This window comes from Drosophila bipectinata, chromosome 3L, assembly GCF_030179905.1.
Source record: "Drosophila bipectinata strain 14024-0381.07 chromosome 3L, DbipHiC1v2, whole genome shotgun sequence".
Classification (NCBI taxonomy): Eukaryota; Metazoa; Arthropoda; class Insecta; order Diptera; family Drosophilidae; genus Drosophila; species Drosophila bipectinata.
This window is the reverse complement of record NC_091738.1, coordinates 15,671,268-15,676,755: the sequence shown is the minus strand read 5'-3', so window position 1 is coordinate 15,676,755 and position 5,488 is coordinate 15,671,268.

Here is a 5,488-nt window from a genome sequence, read left to right as displayed (position 1 = left end):
GTTCTGTTTCTGTGGCATAAAAGCCATGATAGGTCGTTGAGAGTTGTGGGTTTTATAAATATCCAAGCCTCCGCATACGCAGTATTTAATTGTTCATTGCAAATTTCTGCGGTTATAACGCTAAATTTAGAATATTCTTCATTGAGAATCCACTCCAATGAAATTTAATTTGAGGAATGCGAGTAGGAGTTTGAAACTTTATTTGGAAAACAAATAGTTACACTAATGGTCTAAATAAACTTAATTAGGGTTTTAATTGTATTTTTACAACCCTTTTTGAATCATAAAATATGCTAATTACTGTTTTTTGAAGAGAAACTAACATTTTAATTGGCTTTGAAAACATTCAAATTACTTATTATCAGCCATCTAACATAAATCTCACAGAGTGCATTTGACAATAATTATAAATTTTCCACAGTGACCTAATAAAAGCACAAATTTTGCACAAAAATTATTCATTTGCTGATTTATTGTTTTAATGGGTGGTTTCAAGCGGCCTCATTTATGAAAAAATCGCTTATCAACTGCGTTGCCATTGTTGACTTTGTTATAATGATTGCAATTGCAGTTGTGACAACAATGAAAACGCTTGAGTTTTTCGCCATTAAGTCATCAATTAAAATAAATAGAAAATTATAATGAATAAATATTGTAAATTGGTAATGGTCATTGTTGTTTTTTTTCTTCGCAAAATGTGTCACTGGCTGGCCACCACAGAGAATTGATAAGCACGTGTTTCGAGTTCAAATTGAGGGGTCAATGAGGAAGCCAGTGGCGCATTCTATTGTTTCATCTAACGATGAGGCGGCAGCTGCAAATTCAAATGAGCGCAATATAATTGATAAGACTCGGATGGGGCAAGGCGAAACCAGATTTTCATACCCTTGCAGATGGTATTGTGATTCTTTAAAAAAGCCGATTGTACTCATATAGGCTGTACGCTGCATAATACATTTTAATGAACAATTTTGTTAAAACGCTTCAACTAGGGATAAGGGATTCCCTGAGTATGGAATTGATCTAAAAATTTCGACAAATATAAAAAAATTCTAGAAAAAGGATATGTTCTTAATCGAGATCACCTCATGAGTCGATATAAGCATTTCCTCTACGCAAACTAGTCTTCCACTTTTGAAGCTATCGAGTACCTTAAACGGTTGCTGGATCGATTCTGCACCATTCTGCATCAAAATCCTGAGACAAAATATTTTTTAGATTTTTTGTCCATTTTTCGTGAAAAATATTTATTTTGGTGGACCTCTTGAAAGTGGGGTTTTCCCCTATAGGATCCATTGTGATGGCCATATCTTGCCCAAATCTCATCAGATTCTCAAGCGGAGTACCTTAAAAGATTTCTGGATCGATTCTCCACCATTCTGCATTAAAATCCTGAAACAAAATATTTTATAGATTTTTTGTCCATTTTTTATGATCCTTTTGGGATCCTTTGAAAATGGGGTTTTTTCTTTTAGGACACACAGTGATGCCAATATCTTGCACAATTCTCATCCGATTTTCAAGCGGAGTACCTTAAAAGATTTCTGGATCAATTCTCCATCATTCTGCATCAAAATCCTGCAAAATTCTGCAAAATCCTGAAAATGTTTTTTAGATTTTTTTTCTAGTGTTCATGTTGGGATCCCTTGGAAATGGGGTTTTCATTTTAAAAGCTATGGCATTATAACTTAAATGGGCCTTCTTTTAAATTATAGTTTTTAATTATTTTATGTATCTCTCCCATGTTCAAGTTCCATCCAAAGAACTAAAACCCGCCCAACACAGTCCACTTTCAAAGTTAATTAACACATTCGAAAAACCCCTTGGTCTTTCCAACGATCATCGTGATGCATCCTCTCAGTTTTCTTTACTGTGCTTGTCCATTTGACAGACTTAATGACTTAATTTTAATTTGCAGCGGCAAATAATCAATTTGAAACTGTTTGTGCAAAGTCTGACGCTTGATGACATGACATGATGTGGACCGGACTGCTGGATGTTGTCCACATGTGTCCACATATCAACGCAGACAGCGACTCCCGACATTTTCCGACTATTTGTCGACGGCAAAAAGCAAAAAAAGCTCCAAAGGAAAAAAAACAAGAAAGTATTGATGGTTTTGAGAAATTTTTTTTAAATACCCTGGAATGCTTTTTAATTTTTAAAATATTAACTAATATAAGGGTAACACTTGTATGGGTAAAAAATGGCAGTAGTTGTTTTACTTGGAGAAAAGTTATTTTACTTCATGGTTGGACCCCTTTTTGGCTATTATTATTTTTTTATTTTATACGTCATATTTAAGCCCTTATTAGGGTATTAGAAAAACTATCAAAATTTAACTAGAATGACAATAAAAGACAAAACTGGTAGGCAATGTCAGTGACAGCATTAAAAAAAAATTTGCTCAAGTAAAATGTTTGCTTTGGCCCCTTTCTAAGTGCAACCAGGGGCAAGTGGAGGAAGTGGGGGATTTGTTAGTGGGGTGTGTCCGGAGGCCAGAGACCGAACTGTACTGATAGCAGGCGTAGGTCGCATCGATAACAGCCGAGGCCATTGGACCGTCCACTCGCAAAAGAAATGATTATGATGGTAATGCACTGAAATATGCATATTTGTAGAAAAGAGATTTTAAAAGCTTTATTAGAATATTAAATTAGGTACTTTGTTATTATTAAAAAACCTAAAAGATAGTCTTGGAATGGAAGTATTCTCTAATTTTTGTACAGTGTAATTACGATGATTTCCCTGCCTCGACTGATAACATTTGGCAAATGCAAACGCATACGCAAACGGCAACGCCAGTCGAAACGCAAACGCGTATTAAAAATGCCCAAAGAGCATTGGCGAAGGCAAATGCCAATGGCCCGATGTCCGATGCTCCGATGGACGATGTACGATGTTTGCCGGGTGCAATGGCCGATCTCAGTTAGCCTGCTGGTGGCCATTGCACCAATGTCCACTGTACGGGTGTACGACTGCCCATTCATTTGGCCGGCAAACATTTGCATTGGCCATTCTCGGTCAATATAGACAGATTTCCATGCAAATTTAATACGCAAACATTTCGGGCCTGGCCCTAGCCAAATTGAAAATCTCATCTGTGTAAAGTGACTTGCAACGCGGAGAGGTGGGTGGGTAGTTAGATGGGTGCAACGACAGGTGGAAAACGACGAATAAGGGGATGATGGGGGGGGGCGGGTGTAGCTTTTGGGCCCGACTCCACCTGCCATGGCTTGCGCATTTGAGCTGTCGCTGGAGCTGCAGCCCAATCGGTTAGGCAATCAATTATTGGCCCCTAAGCGGGATGCTCCACCACCAGCACCAGCCTCCCCCCACTAATCTTGCATCTAACTAACGGATGTGCAAAAGCGCGCTGCCAATTTAAAATACAAACAACTTCAGCTACAGCTTTGGCTTTGACTTCTCGAATGCATCCGCTTCCGTTGGCTGGCAGTGGAGAACACGGAGTGGGTTTCGGCCTGGGTAGGGGGCGCCAAGTGATTGGCAATGCCCTTGGGCCAATGCAGCGTTAAGTAGGCCTAAGGCCATGGACTGCAAATTTGCGAAATAGAGGAAATTAGCTGTAGTTCGTGGCAAGGTGGGAAATGGAAGATAAATTCGTTGTTTAAGCTGTTAGATAGCGGGCACTGATACAGATAAATGGTAGATAGGCAATAGCGAACCAACAAATATCTAACTATAGTTGGATATTAGAAATACATTCTATATACTTCTACCCTTTGGCAACCAATCGGCCATAACTCCGCGACCGTCATAATCGAACCCCAACAACTGCTGGCCACTTAAAGGACTATTAGCCAACTGTTACCCGGGAAAAAAACTCCTTTCACAATCGATACCTCGGAAGCGACAAAACATAACGACATAAAAATCAATTAACGCATTTCATTTGGCTCGCATCCTTAACGAGGATGTCCCGGTGGTCCTTGCTGCCAACTCAAGCGCTCTCTAGACGGCCATTTAAATAATGTTTCGTGTGAACACCAAAAAAAAAAATATATAAAATTTTTATCAAAAAGGGGCATAAAAATAAAACCCAAAAGAAAGGAGCAAAAGGGACCAGCCCCTACTTGACACCAGACGATGAAACGGAACGATCCCCGGCTTGCCCAACTTCCGGAGGACTCACAGTCGGAGAGTCCTGGGCCGAGACCGAGTTTCTCGTCCTAGCCTGGTCTCGGCATACTCCGCAAATTAAATGCAATGACAAATGCACTCCGTCAAATTGAAAAGGGATTTCTCTTATTAATTATGACGCCGCCACAGCCGCAGAGCGAAAGGGTTGATGACAACATGTCAGGGAATGGACAAGGGCATGGAAGTGGAAATGGTAATGGTAATGGTAGTAGGGGGCATGTTGCAGGGGGCATAAGGCATGAGGCATCAACCAGGAGGCATGGTTCAGGGGGCAGGAAAACGACAGCCAACTGTCGATTTTTACTGCAATGCACATTTAAATAATAACTCTGCGGTTGGCCGCAACATGGCCGCCTTTTGTTTTCTGTCTCTCCTTTTTTTTTATTTCCCATCTTTTTATGCATTTTATTATAAAAATTTTTTTTCCTCATTTTTAAGCACAATAAATGTCATCGGCTCAGCGGCAAGCGCCTGCGCAAATTGCTTACACAGAGTTGACTCTTTTAATGGATCGACCAACGCCCTTTGTCCCTTTATTTTTTAGCAATTAATTTTACGGTGTTATAAAGCTTGACATACATACTTTATTAATTCAAGGTTTTAAGATTTTAATATTTTCATTCCTAAACATTTCTTTCCATCTCTAATCTAACAGAGAATTTATCACAGGAAAAAGTTGTTATTATAATTGTTCCAACGGCTGCTGGTCTTTAATGCCACTTGATCTTGTATCCACACACTCGCAATCAAGCAACAACAGCATTTTATTCGCCACTCCGTCAACATGTCATGTCAAATGTAATTAAGCGATTATAAATTCGAATTTATTTTCGTTTTTCCTCAACTTGGCTCGGCCGGGGAACCTTGGCCGGGAGCCTCTTCGAAGCACAGTCTTTTCTGCTGGTCTGCTGGTCGGCTGGTCTTCTGGTGAAAGATGAAAGTCTTTTTTAAGCCACTTTGACAGCATAATTAAAGTCTCTCTCTCACTTTTCGTGATGTATTTTTGTGTGTTTGTTGAGGAAAATGCTTTTGAAATTTCTTTTTTTTTTAAATTATACCGATAAGTAAAAGTGGAACTAAATTTGGGGCTTCTTCTTTAGCCCCCAAGGAGAGTTTATGGCCAAAAAAATATTCTTACCTTGTTTGAGCCAACGTGAGCACTCCTTTCAGCCAATTTCGGTGTTTGGGTGTCAAATTGATAATCGCTTGAGTTGTTATCAGAGGGGCACATTATGTGGTAACATGGACCCATTAGCTACCCGTTGGCACTTTTGGTGAAAGTCGACAGGACTATTCATTCTGGGCACAGTCCGGGGTTGCTGACCAG